We start from the raw sequence: 15,120 nt of genomic DNA, 5'->3' as shown, positions 1-15,120 counted from the left end.
CACCTTTTGGTCAATAAAAGCTTTGACGTGGAGAACAAAAGAACCAGGTGGGGAGAAAGTTCGGCTGCGAGAAAGACAAGAGCGAAATTTTCGGGGACTCTTCTCTGTACTGGCGTCAAGAGCAGAATGAGGCGCATAATGCTCTGTATGATGCGGAGGAGAAAATTGTGTGAACACTGCATTCACTGTTGCTGACATTCAGCTAGATATTAGCTGTAGCATCGTTGAGCTCCAATTGTGGAGCAACGAACCAGCCAGTTAGTTAATTCTTCTTGTGAGGACTGAGAGGGCATTTTAATATGCACGCTGTTCCAGCCATGTGCGTGCATATCGCCATATTCCAAGACTATAGATGAGTACATGTTTTCTCGCATAACGAGAAACATAGGGAGAGTTTCTGCTGGAAAAAATCAGCAAAGGCTTAATTAGTTTTTATAGGAATTTCAGAGGATGACAGCAGCCATGTAGACGACAGCTCATCGCAACTAAGGTAAATACCGCGAGCAGAGGCGTAAATTTGTTGGTTCACCAGTTTGCGTCCACTGTAAACTCGAGCGACCTTGGGTAATCTTTTGCTCAACTTGTCACAAAACTAACCATCCTCTGTAGACCTGATTGTCATGCTGAATAGTACCAAACTTTGAACCGGAATCGGATGATTTATCGTAGTACTGGCCAACATCTTGACGTAGTCGTAAGAATAAGTTTGTAAAGAAAATTGTAGTTAAAATTTACTATTGTTGTTTTTAGGATTATTTCACTTTCTGTGGACGAGATGCATTCGTTTGACAACTGTCGTAACATTGTCACACTGTAAACTATGTAAATGCGAGTGATTCTGTGATAAGATTGCAGCATTTACTACTTACACAGTTGTTCTATCCTCAAAACCTACATGTGTTACATGATTCTAGTGATAAATTGTCCCTCGTAATACGCTGGACAGTCCGCATTCATACCTAACAAATCTGGCAGCTTCGTTAAAGCCTTGGTCACGGGCACGTCCAGACATGGTAGCTGCCTTCTGTCATTATGCCACGTCCCCATATCGACACACCTTACTGCGTTGATTCCACACAACCGACTGTCACCTGCACACCACTTCAGTGCCAGAAATTACGTAAGGGGTGAGAGTCTGACTGCCTGCTAGTAGTCCTACACCGTCTGCAGTTCCCCAAATCGTTCAACAGTCTGAGACTTATATTTTCTCCAGTGAGCTTATTTAACTGTTACCTTTCGTTTACACGTAGTTTCATCTATGGCTATGTTACGTTTACGATATGAAAGTAGTGAGTCACTCCCGCAATTCGAGAGAATGGTCTTCGCACCTACAGTGCACGGTACCAATACTTCGGAAGAGCCTCTCAAGAAACGCAAACTTTCACGGGGGGCGCAGGTGGGGGAGGGGGGGGGGGGAGGGATCATAACTGGGGTTCAGTTGATCACAGAGATAAGCAGGCCAAGTGCTTTGATTAGTCATTGGCCTAGCGACCGTTTGTACACGTATCGGTAAACAGGCACACTGTAGCTATCCTACAGTAAACGGTCGAAAGTTAAACGTTACACACTTCCTCCAGCCCAGATAAATAGAGCAACTCGTTTGGTTCTTTTGTATAATTTCGATTCATGGCAATTCGTAGAAGCTTTTACCATATGTTCGTAAAATGATATTCTTAGGGAACATAGCCGAGCGGTGTAAGGCGCTGCAGTCATGGACTGTGTGGCTGGTCCCGGCGGAGGTTCGAGTCCTCCCTCGGGCATCGGTGTGTATGTTTGTCCTTAGGATAATTTAGGTTAAGTAGTGTGTAAGCTTAGGGACTGATGACCTTAGCAGTTTAAGTCCCATACGATTTCACACACATTTGAACATTTTAGGGAACATCGAAACGTTCTTTGGTATCATAATCCGTTAGCGGTGTCCAGATGTTCAAAGTTACCGTATTATGCATAAAACAGCAAAAATCGGCTTTTTGCCGTTTCTGTACCGTGGGCCGCAATGATCTAAATAACTAACCGTGGTAAATGCTCAATTTTAATTTTACATTACTTAGACATTCATCTAGAAACGCTACTTTTCCGTTTTCGAAAATCTGTATCCATTATCGAGATACAGCCGAGAAACCATGAATTTTGTGTACTAGCTGCGAGACGGCCACTGTTATATTTTCTACTCGTGGCAGATAGCAAAATTTTTTACCATTTAGTAATAAGATAAAGTTCCCGAGGAACCTTGAAACTTTTTCGATGTTGTTATCTGTGACCTATGTTCAAAGGTACCGTACTTATGCACGAAAAATAGCCATGTAATATCCGGTCTGGGGCGTAAATGGGGTTTTAACTGACATAGTGAACACTTTGCAAGCGTTCTACGGCCATCGCAAAGATTTTGAGGTCACCAAACTGTCAGCATTTTTTTATCAGTAGAACTTTATCACGTGCTGCATCTGTATAACTCAACGCCTATAGAAATGTGTCGAACGTGGTACAGTAGTGCAAAAAAATGGGCTAAAATGGGTCTTAATATGCATGGAAACAGCTTCAAATGATTGCAAAAAAATGTGTAAAACTGAATATAATTCAAATTCAGTAAAATAATTCACTTAAGATAAAAATCATAAGCAAGACGTTTTCGGTGAACTGCAATCGATGAGCAAAGTATTGTTGTTGTTGTGATCTTCAGTACTGAGACACTTTTGACGCAGCTCTCCATGCTACTCTATCCTGCGCAAGCTTCTTCATCTCCCAGTACCTAATGCAACCTAAATCCTTCTGAATCTGCTTAGTGTATTCATCTCTTGGTCTCCCTCTACGATTTTTACCCTCCACGCTGCCCTCCAATACTAAATTGGCTTCCCTTGATGCCTCAGAACATGTCTTACCAACCGATCCCTTCTTCTAGTCATGTTGTGCCACAAACTTCTCCCCAATCCTATTCAATACTTCCTCATTAGTTATATGATCTACCCATCTAATCTTCAGCATTCTTCTGTAGCACCACATTTCGAAAGCTTCTACTCTCTTCTTGTCCAAACTAGTTATCGTCCATGTTTCACTTCCATACATGGCTACACTCCATACAAATACTTTCAGAAACGACTTCCTGACACTTAAATCTATACTCGATGTTAACAAATTTCTCTTCTTCAGAAACGCTTTCCTTGTCATTGCCAGTCGACATTTTATATCCTCTCTACTTCGACCATCATCAGTTATTTTGCTCCCCAAATAGCAAAAATCCAAGTGTCTCATTTCCTAATCTGATTCCCTCAGCATCACCCGACTTAATTCGACTACATTCCATTATCCTCGTTTTGCTTTTATTGATGTTCATCTTATATCCTCCTTTCAAGACACTATCCATGAGCAAAGTATCCAGAAAAAATTAAAAGCAAACGATTTCGTTTTAACCTTATATTATGCGTACTTATTTATTGTTTATATCTGTCAAAGTATAAAAATGTGTTGAAGTATATAAATAAACCGTCAGAACTTCACTGACCTACAGAATTCGTTTTACATAAGCAGCACACCCTGCTGTAGCAGCGAAAAGAAGGAAACCAACAGAGAAATGTTGCTGTCGGAGCACAAAAAAGGGGAATTTCTTTCTCTTTAAAAGACTCTGACAGAAAAGTAGGGAACCGGCTGCCTCAATCCTCATTCCACTTTCTTCACCAAAAACATTTGGCATGCGCGAATATGATCGTACGACAAAATTTTTGGTGATAAAGCGAAACTGGATTGAGGCAGCTGTTTCCTTACTTTTCTGTCAGAGTCTTTTAAAGAGAAAGAAATTCCCCTTTTTGTGCTCTGACAGGAGCATTTCTCCGGATGTATCTATTTATGTTGAACTTTGTATGTGGAATTATTCTCTAAACTCGTCGACATTTTCGGAAGTACCCCTTTTTTGTACACGGAAGCACCTGCATGGATTGATCGCCACAGACCTTAAGTTGGATTATTATTTCAGCTAAGTAAGGAAATTAATACGAGGCAAAGTTTCTCGCCGAATATCTTTATAAGCAACATTTAGTCAGAGATTTTGGATGAAATATTCGCTGTAGTGATAGGAATCGAACGAGGACGCTAGACTTAGACTAACGGCATAATCACGTAAGCTCCAGCCTTCCATTACCTCTCTATAATAGCGTTTCTACGACACAACAAGAATACACTACAGGAAAGACGACAGTGACTGGATTACTGAATGAAGTCTTCCAGTAAACGACGGATTATTCCATAAAATACGTGCCAATAGTGCGGAAAAACCTACATGGAACCTGGTATTGTGAAAATGAGTTAGCAGCAGGTTACAGACACAAAGCTTGGTGTCAATCGCGAGACACGTTAGTTGCCTCAGTTGCTTGAACACTGTGTTGATAGCATCGGTCAGGCGAGCGATTTCAATCAATTTCAGTCATCCATAGTCTTCAAGTAATTGAGAATTTTATTTTGCGATGAAGTATTTTCTATTGTTAAAGCAAATACAGATTTTTTTTTACATGTGTATGCGTGAAGTACAGTGAGTTCGTCATAGATGTTATTATCACATATCATTCTTGACACACATAGTTACCTATCGAGAATTTTGCTTATAGTTTAAGGGGCTCCGGAACGCCCTATACTTGCAATGTTAAAATAACGCTTATAAATTACATCTTTCCTCACAAAGTATTTGAGGTAGGAAGTTGAACTTTTTACAGATTATTTATTGGAATATGGGCTACAACTTAACACAGGGATTTTACAAAATTTTAGTTCAGTTATTAAAGATGATTTTTTTTCAATTGTAATGAAAATTCACAACATTTTTTTGCAATTTTTTATTTATATATTCAAAAATATACAGTTTTTTGGAAAAAGGCTGTGTTAAATTATGCAGAAGGTACTGTGTAACATTTACTGAAAGTTTGAAACAAATATGTTTGGAAGATCCTTAGAAAACATGTAATTAGTATGAGAAAATAAAAGTTTTGGGAATCGAGCGACAAAGATTGGATTAACTTTTTAGTGCATTCCAGGTCCATAGGATGGATTATCTTCATCCTCTGCAAACTCCTCCTCCAGCTTCCTCCTCCTGTTTACTCTTGCTTGTATTTCTAGACTCTTTACAGCCCTGTCTGCAGCCCGAAGGCGTTCCTTGTCTAAAGCAAGCATCGCTCGTACCATGTTAGAACCTATCTTCATTCCCATATTTCTAAATACCTTTGGCTTTCCAACATTTCTCCTTTTCTTAAAAGCCTTCAGAGGATTTCTAATAACTTTACTTTTACTCATTATTATACTTCAACAAAACAGAGACTCAAGAAACAGAATTAATTACGAATATTTTCGAGATAACGACAGAGTAAATAAACATGAAACAATCGACAATCACACCAGCGATATATATTGAACCATCACAGGTTAGCCACAACACATACTTTATCTCACATCACTATAATGTACCTGATGAACACGGACGTTAATAATAACACCATTTGACAGCAGTTTAACAGCGCCACGGTGGGTCACGCCCATGTAGAACACATTTCAAAAAAAATTTAAAAATAGTTGTTGTCTTCGGAATCGAATAAATTATATATCTATTAAAAGGTAATAGTCTGCAGATTCAGAAAACGCAAAAAAGTAAAAATTGAACTTTTCATGATTTTGAGCCTTTCCGGAGCCCCTTAAGCCTCATACCAACAGGGCGTTCTTTGTAACGATTTTTTTAATAGAGTGTAGAAGGCAGAGAAGGCAGGGCACTTCTGCGGTAGAACATGTCTATTCTCTTACAGCACTGTTCGTGTGTACTGGGTGAGCCGAGTGACGATCCAGTTTGTATTTTCAGGTGGACAATTTCGCATTAAATGGACAATTCCTTTTGAGGCGGTACCCAAACAGCGCATGCTTGCATTTATTTGTGTTGTGTTGCTGCCTTTTCTGTAAAGTTTTTATTTTTAATGTAACATTGTTTAAAGCTGAACATCCTGTCTATCGACTTTATTGAGTACGCATTGCACGTCGCAGTTGTTTCGATCAACACTAACCTGCTATCCTTTCGAAACGAGCATCTTGAGGTTTAAACGATACGCGTACAGTTAACGCAATCTGGGGAGTTTCTCAGTGTTTTGGGACACGAGACGGATGACGCCGTATATGAAAGCTATGAAGGACAGGTGTTAGCAATGGCTGTGCTAGCTAATTAGTGGGTGTCTCCTCCCCTATATAAGGTGCGTGCTGCGAATAGCAGGCAGCGTCGCATCGTCACACTCACGGGGAAATCAACATGGGAGGAGCAGTCCTTAAGGTAAGCAAGAAGAGTACTTCGCGCTTAGTCACGACTACAACTGACTGACTAGTCTACTTCGGGACTCCTTTGGTTCGCTGGAACGTTTTGCGTTTCATTTTGTTACTTCTTTGTTGTCTGTAGGAAATGCATTGCGTTAATACTAACTTTACGATTTCTACAATATTTTGTTCTGCAACATTCTGTTCTATGGTGTCTTCATGGAAATTTTTCTAGATGTGGAATTCGACCTATTTCTTCCAGTGAAGTTTCAGTTTGATTTAATTATTCCACGGTGAGTGACTATCAAGTTTTGTGACATCGCTTGCACATCTGTGTGGCAAATATCGGAGGATCTGTTTGATAGTGTCTACTTTCTACATCTGCGTTCCCATAAGGCACCTTAAGGTATCAGGTGGAGGTTTCAACATGTTCCAGAACAATTTTAAGCGATCCCTAGGCTGTCAATAATACTGCGCAGTAATATTGTCCAACATTATTGGAGTTCTCGTTACACTGAAATAATACTATAGTACCGAATGTTCTTCCCGCAAACGCGCCACATGATTTACTAGATGATGTTTTCTGCATGGTCGTAGTTGCGCCCGTTTTTCCTCCATGTGTGCACGCTTCAACGCTGCCCAGGCGAAAGTAAACATTAATGGCATGCATACTTGGGGGTACTAATCAACCTAAAAACATAGAGACATAATACTCGTAATAGCTACAAGGCTTAGTCCGCAAATGAAGTAAGTACTGATGTAACTTTGTTCAGTACACTGTTCTCAGTCATCAATAGAATTATCTGCATTTATACCCTGAACACCATGTTCGTATCGTGTAAGAGACCGAGAGCAATACACTCCCAAGGAATTTCCGCAAGAAACTGAAAAAAGTAAATGACAATAGATCAGGAAACGTGTTGAAAGATGTGTATGAAGCACAATGCGACACTTTGAGAAATGAAATTCCTGATGCATCCGGTAACGCCAGATATCTCATCGTCCACAATAGCAAAGGAGACTAAAGATCACTGTGTCATGACAGTACGCAGAAAGGTTTATGTTAGTTCTAGCACTTCTCATAATTTGCAAACAAGATCAGGTCAGATTTCTAGTGAGCGAACAAGTTAGGTTTTCTTACAACAGCTGTGACAGCATGGACATAAGATCATGTAAGCTTTCAACCAGTAATCGCTAAATAATTGTTTTATTTCATTTGCAACCGTAGATAACAGCACATGTACACGATACAATACACAGTTAAGTTGTTTAATTTGTAGTTAATTGTTGTGGTGTTTGAATCTATGCTGCTCTCAACAAGTCCCTTGTCCACTGAAATGTTCAATGGGCGCTTTTCAGACTTATTTCGTTGTTCTGCAGAATTTATGCTTGTGTTTTACGGAAGCAACAAATGCGCGTTCCACATCGTTGAGCGCCAATATGTTCGCATGAAAGCAGGGTTCTAGCTGACACTTCCCAATCATAAACATTATGCAGAATTGTTGTGCTTCTCTTGGTCTCACTTCCGCACAATATACTGAGCGTGTGACGGGCGGGCACATGGGGGAGGAGGGGTGGGGGGTGGGGGGGGGGGAGTAGGACGTCAAACGGGCCGACTTGGAGCAGGAGAGGCACCACAGGATATTTAATATCCACTGTCTATACTTTTGCAAATAAATTCATAAAACTTTGTCAGCATGACCAGGAAGGATTCAGGATTCACAGTCGTAGCAGCGGAAGTTCAAAAACATAACAAAATAATTTTTTTTACGTGTGAAATTTCTTCATTTTTTTGACTTACTATTGGCTGCATTTGTTGAGATTCTTCGATGAATTTTGCACAGCATACGAACCATACTTAGAGGTGTATGAAACTCTGCACTTTACTTAAATCATTAAAAAATGAATGAGCTGTTACATTTTAAACTTCATGTTTAGAAAAAACTCAAATTTTGTAGTTAATTATCTCAATTTTTACCACAGTTTTAATAGAATTGAAAAATTCTAAAATTTCATACACCTGTAATTATGGTTTGTATGCTGTGCAAAATTCGTCAAAGAATCTCTCTTACTTATGAAGAAAAGTGTATCTATGGGAACAAATGCAGCCAATAGAAAGTGAAGAAATGATGAAATTTCAAATGTAAAAGAAATTATTTTGTTATGTTTTTGAACTTCCACTGCTATGAATGTGAAATCTGAATCCTTCCTGGTCATGCAGACAAAGTCTTATGAATTTATTTGTAAAAGCATAGACGTTGGAAATTAAAATGTCCTGTGGTGCCCCTCCTGCTCCAAGTCGGCTCTTTTGTCGTCCTACCCTCCTTAAGCAGCGGTTGGTATGGACCGCAACCATTGGCTAAACAGCTGCAGTTAACTCCTCGTCAGCAGTTACTTCAAGTTACATCAATAGAGGCCATGCACATGCTGAGAGAGAAAAAGGATAGCGAGGGAAATCGGTTGTCATTTTTCTAACAGAACAACCCTACAAATTCCCTTCACTGTTTTAAAGAAACACTGGTAAACTTTAGGCTGACTGGGCGGGTATCTGAACACTATTCGAAACGATCACATTTTGCGATGTAAAGTACCTTTCTATGTGAAAGAAACACACTTTCCCAATTATGCTGATACCGATGTAGAGGGTAGTTTTAAAAATGGTTCAGATGGCTCTGAACACTATGCGACTTAACTTCTGAGGTCATCAGTCGCCTAGAACTTAGAACTAATTAAACCTCACTAATCTAAGGACATCACACACATCCATGCCCGAGGCAGGATTCGAACCTGCGACCGTAGCGGTCACGCGGTTCCAGACTGAAGCGCCTAGAACCGCACGGCCACACCGGCCGGCGGGTAGTTTTTGTGGTGTCACCGCTAGACACCACACTTGCTAGGTGGTAACTTAAATCGGCGGCGGTCCTGTAGTACATGTCGGACCCGCGTGTCGCCACTGTGGGATCGCAAACCTAGCGCCACCACAAGGCAGGTCTCGAGAGACTGAGGAGACCTCAGCCCCAGTTGTACGGACAACATAGCTAGCGATTGGACGTGCTAAGCCTTGCTCTCATTTGCCGAGAGATAGACAGTAGAATAGCCCTCTGCTAAGTTAACTGGCGACCACCTAGCAAGGCGCCATTTGTATCAGTGCCTATAGCTTACTAATATTCAAGAGAGATGTATTCCAAGGACTAATTAAAAGTTAAGTAACAAGCATCTACGTACTTTTCTTCTTATTCATTTATAAGTTCTCATGTTCCAGACTTCACGCCCGTCTGCGTTAGCATTGCGTGCCCTATCGGCTACAGCATTGTGTCTAGGCTGTATGGTCTAGACACAACAGTTTTAATTCAACTTTAACTACTTGAGAGCACAGAAACTTTTTCGAAACATTTGTGAGGACATGCGGAAGAAAAATAGTGAATAAACTGGTGGACGAAATACATTTTAATTTCCACGTGAGAGGATAACATTTGCGAATTGTGTAGCGTGTTTACGACCTAGGTTACAAACGTTGCTCACTGTGACAATCATCTACATCCACGGCAGTATGGAATCGCACTAGAGGTTGTTCTACTGCTGTCCGAAACGTCTCAGGTGGGATGTTGTCTACCTCCCTCGCTATGCTCAGCTTCAACCGCCAACTTGCGTTAGTGTCCCGTTGATAAATCCTGTCCTTCAGGTAATCCCACAGCCAGAAATCGCAGGTGTTCAAATCTGGTGATGTTGATGGCCACACTCTTTGAAACGATCAGCCAGTGATTCGGTTTTCTCCAAATGTGTTACGGAATAACCGAATGACCTAACGAGTGATATGAGCTAGAGCTCCATTGTGCATCAAAACAGTTGAGTACAAAGCACCTCTGCCGGCCGGAGTGGCCGAGCGGTTCTAGGTGCTACAGTCTGAAACCGCGCGACCGCTACGGTCGCAGGTTCGAATCCTGCCTCGGGCATGGATGTGTGTGATGTCGTTAGGTTGGTTAGGTTTAAGTAGTTAGGGGACTGATGACCTCAGAAGTTGTCCCATAGTGCTCAGAGCCATTTGAACCAAAGCACCTCTCTTCCGTAGAGTGGGAATCACGTGGTGACGAAACACACCACAGTAACGAATACCTTCCACGCCCCATGCCCTTGGTCCTTGGAGTCCAAGGGCCGTACCAGTGCCGGAGCCTAATCTCAAATCATGACACAAACACTACGAACAACGCAAATCCTCCAGCGCACAGTCTAAACATTATTCCAAGTTTGGTACCTTTAAAGTAAATAGTTTTCCGTCTTCGCTGGCTCAAGTACAGAACGTTTAATTATAACCACACTGCACCTCGACTTTTTAAACAAGAGGACACTGTTTCAGCTGAAGACGGAGAATAAGGTCTCCCTGCCAATCACTACATATAACTCGAACTTCTGCCCAGCAGTGGTATTACGAAACTCCTCGTGGAGAACTAGGCATTAAGGCAAACACAGTAAAGCAAGAGCACGATACTTTTGGCATTTCCTCGCCTAATTCTCGCAACTAATAAGCACTTAATTAACATACTAATAGTGCACATCAGTAATTTGTGTTTCTGCTATATTTCCTTTAAACATCCATTGTTGCATTTGATTGTGCTAAGAAATCAGCATGTAATACAGTGTGCCGTGTTCCATCAGTGAAAGACGCCTGTGGTGTTGCAGACGCTGGTGCTGTTGGTGGTGGCGGTGGTGTCCTGTGCGTTCGCTTTGCCCACTGCTGTTGGAGCTCCTGGCGCCAGTAGGGAGTCGCTGACCCCTGCAGAGAGCTTCGCCTTCGGCTTCGGCTGGGGACCCTGGGGCTGGCCCGGTAACTAATCCACACAAATGGGTCAAATGGCTCTGAGCACTATGGGACTTAGGCCGGCCGAAGTGGCCGAGCGGTTCTAGGCGCTACAGTCTGGAATCGCGCGACCGCCACGGTCGCAGGTTCGAATCCTGCCTCGGGCATGGATGTGTGATGTCGTTAGGTTAGTTAGGTTTAAGTAGTTCTAAGTTCTAGGGGACTGATGACCTCAGAAGTTAAGTCCCATAGTGCTCAGAGCCATTTGAACCAACTATGGGACTTAACATCTTAGGTCATCAGTCCCCTAGACTTAGAACTACTTAAACCTAACTAACCTAAGGACATCACACACGCCCATGCCCGAGGCAGGATTCGAACCTGCGACCGTAGCAGTAGCGCGGTTTCGAACTGAAGCGCCTAGAACCGCTTTGCCACTGCGGCCGGCTCACAAAAGTACACTCTACAACCACAAGGCTCTGACCACGCCACTCATGGCTCTCCAAAAAACACTTAATTATGTTCGAGCGCGGGCAGAATGGGCCAACATCAGGGACATATTTTCTGTCTCAAAATGTAGAGGAGAATAGTCAGTGACTGTGTGGGGCTTGACTGAAAGGATCGACAGGTTCTATTAATCAGTCAGAGAAGTTTCACAGGTATTACCGATGAGCCAAAATATGACCACCTGCTTAACAGCATGTTGGTCAACCTTTGAAACGCGAAACATCAGCGATTCGACATGTCCTTGATACGTTACTGGAAGTATGCGGCATTAGATATTTGCGCACAATTGACGCAATGCCCGCAAATTAAGGGCTCGTAGTTGGTGAACGCAGAGCTGGAGCCCGCCATCGACCCAGACGTATTCCATTGGGTTCAAATCAAGAAAATTTGACTGTCAAAACATCAACGTGAGATCACTGTCATATTCCTTGAATCACTGTGGCACGATTTTGGCCTTGTGACATGGTCTATTATCCTGCTGGAATATACAGGTTGATTAAAATTAAAGTTTGAAAACGCTGTCCAAATAACACCACTGGCCAGAATGATGTCAAATTGCAATGGAATATTATCGGAGAATGGGGAAAACGTATGGCGGAAGAAAAAAAAAGTGTGAAAACTGATCAATACATGGCGCTCTATGTGTGTAGTAAATGACACCTGTCATTCACAAGAGCCATTGAAGTTGGTATGAACAAGCCATGTACACGGCTTTTCCTCCTTTCGCGTCTGCAACTTTCGCCATGACTGTCTCAATTCCGGATCACGCCCTGCTTGTAAAGCTGTATTACAAGAATGATGGCTGTGCACACGTCGCTCTTCAGAAGTTCCGGGCACTGAAGGGTTTGAAAAATGGCGTTGGTCCGAACACTGCCGTGGATCTGGATAAAATGATTTGGAAATTGGAAAAGACAGGTTTGCTACGTGCTAGAGGGAGTAAACGAATTGATTCGACGTCAGTGGAAGCAGTGGCCACAGCAGTGCAGGAGGAGACGAGTGGTGGTGTGCAATCGTGCAGTGCACGGAGAATTGCCCAAACATTGGACATACCCTTGAGCACGGTGCGTAAAATCCTACGAAACATCCTCCTTCGCTATCCATTCAAAATTACCCATGTGCACGAGTTGCTTCCTGTTGACATGCCAACGAGAGAAACATTTGCTTTAGAATTTCTTGCCCGCATGGAAGTGGATGATTCAGATGGCTCTGACAACTATGGAACTTAACATCTGAGGTCATCAGTCCCCTAGAACTAGTTAAACCTAACTAGCCTAAGGACATCACACACATCCATGCCCGAGGCAGGATTCGAACCTGCGACCGAAGCAGCAGCGCGATTCCGGACTGAAGCGCCTAGAACCGCTCGGTCACAGCGGCCGGCCATGGAAGTGGAAAATGATTGGCCGTGAAAGATTTTGTGGACAGGATATGTCAATACACAGAATTGTCGAATATGGGCAACGGAAAATCCACTCGCAAATCAACCAATACCACTTCATCTTGAAAGTGTCACTGTTTGGTGTGGTTTTACGACATCATTTATCGTAGGGTCTTATTTTTCCGAAGGGAGGTGGTTCCGGTTCTGTTACTTGTACCGTCACCGGTAAGCGCTTTGAGCGTCTTTTGTGCAACCACGTAATTCCAGCTCTCCAACAGCGTGGATATGTGGATGAAATCATTTTTATGCAATTATTTGGAAATCCATGTAAGCAGCTGCTGGAGCACCATTTCGGAAATGCTACAATTATCAGCCGTCATTTCTCTACAGCCTGTCCGTCCCGAACACCTGATCTTAATCCGTGTGACTTCTGGCTGTGGAGTTATCTGAAAGTTACTGTCTTCAGTGTTCCGATTGCTAACTTAGCTGCATTGAAGGCACGCATTGCGCAACACATTCTCAACATTGCCCCGGAAACACTTCGATCAGTTGTGGAACATGCTGTTTCTCGATTTCAAATTGTTGCAGGAAACGGCGCACAGCATATTGAACATATTTTGAGCCAGTCACACGGAAATTAATAATCTGATTTGATTCTGATTCATGCTTTTTATGCTGCTTTTGGACTCAGGACAATTAAAAACCCATGTGACTGATGCTTCGTATGCGAGTTTTGGCCTCAGGACAATTTAAATCCGATGCGATTGATGCTTTTTATGTGGTTTTTGGCTCAGCACAATTAAAAACCGGTTTTTCCCATGCGATGTGATATGACGATGCCGTGGTGGATGGGCTTACGTAACTGACAGTATCACACCTGTACACCCATGCACACTGACTAGTACAGTTTGTTTAACGTCAAATGTACACCTTAGGCATTGTTGTATAATTCATTTGTCATTTGTAGTTGACCTCTATTAAATTATGGTACTTATAGCGCCATATATTGCTACATTTGGTAACTATTTATTTTTCTTCTGCGATACGTTTTCCCCCTTCTCCGATAATATTCCGTTGCAATTTGACGTAATTCTGGCCAGTGGTGTTATTTCTTCAGCGGTTTGAAAGTTTAACTTTAATTATAATCACCCTGTACATCACCTTCGGGAAAGACAGCAAGCGTGAAGAGACGCATATGGTACGCAGCAGTGTTTATGTATTCCACAACTGTTACGGTACCTTCGATACTAACACAGGTCCCATGATAATCTTTGTGCATGTGCTCCGTAACATTACACTGCCCCCACAGGCATGTTCTCTGGTGCGGTACATTTTTCGAGCAACTGTTCATCTGGATGATGTTGGTCCGGACATGACTATCGACATCGTGTAGGAAGAAACGTGATTCATCCGACCAGGTGTGATGTTTCCAGCGATCCACGATCCCGTCTCAATGAGACAGTGTCCACTGCAGTAACGATATTGTTGGGTCAACATGGGAATACGTAAGCATTGTCTGCTGCCCAGCTTCATGTTCAGCGATGTGTGCTGACTGGATGCTCTGAAACACTTGTGACAGCTCCAGCAGTCACAGCTGCTACAGATCACCGCCAAACTTCCATCCTCCACATCCTGTGATGAGGCGTGGACATCCAACACCTTGTACCTACTCATAATTTCGCGGTCCTTCAACCACTTTCCGCAACAGTAACACTCGAACAGCCGACGTGCTTCACCATTTCAGAGATGCACGTTCCCAAGCGCTAGGCATGACAATATTCCCTTTGTCAGAGTCGCTTATGTTAATGAATGACTCCATTTGAGGACTATATCGTTACTAGAGTCATTCGCCAATCTGTCTCTGCTCCGATTACACACTTTTTTTTATCGTGTCACGTGCTTGAAACACCATCAGGCGGCATTCTGTCTCGCGATGGATAGTGGTAATAATTTTTTGACTCCTCAGAGAGAGAGAGAGAGAGAGAGAGAGAGAGAGAGAGAGGGAATCAATATCAGTGTTAGTAGCCGGCCGCGGTGGTCTCGTGGTTCTAGGCGCTCAGTCCGGAACCGCGCGACTGCTACGGTCGTAGGTTCGAATCCTGCCTCGGGCATGGATGTGTGTGATGTCCTTAGGTTAGTTAGGTCTAAGTAGTTCTAGGGGACTGATGAC

Source organism: Schistocerca nitens, chromosome 9, assembly GCF_023898315.1.
Source record: "Schistocerca nitens isolate TAMUIC-IGC-003100 chromosome 9, iqSchNite1.1, whole genome shotgun sequence".
Classification (NCBI taxonomy): domain Eukaryota; kingdom Metazoa; phylum Arthropoda; class Insecta; order Orthoptera; family Acrididae; genus Schistocerca; species Schistocerca nitens.
This window is presented reverse-complemented; position numbering follows the sequence as displayed.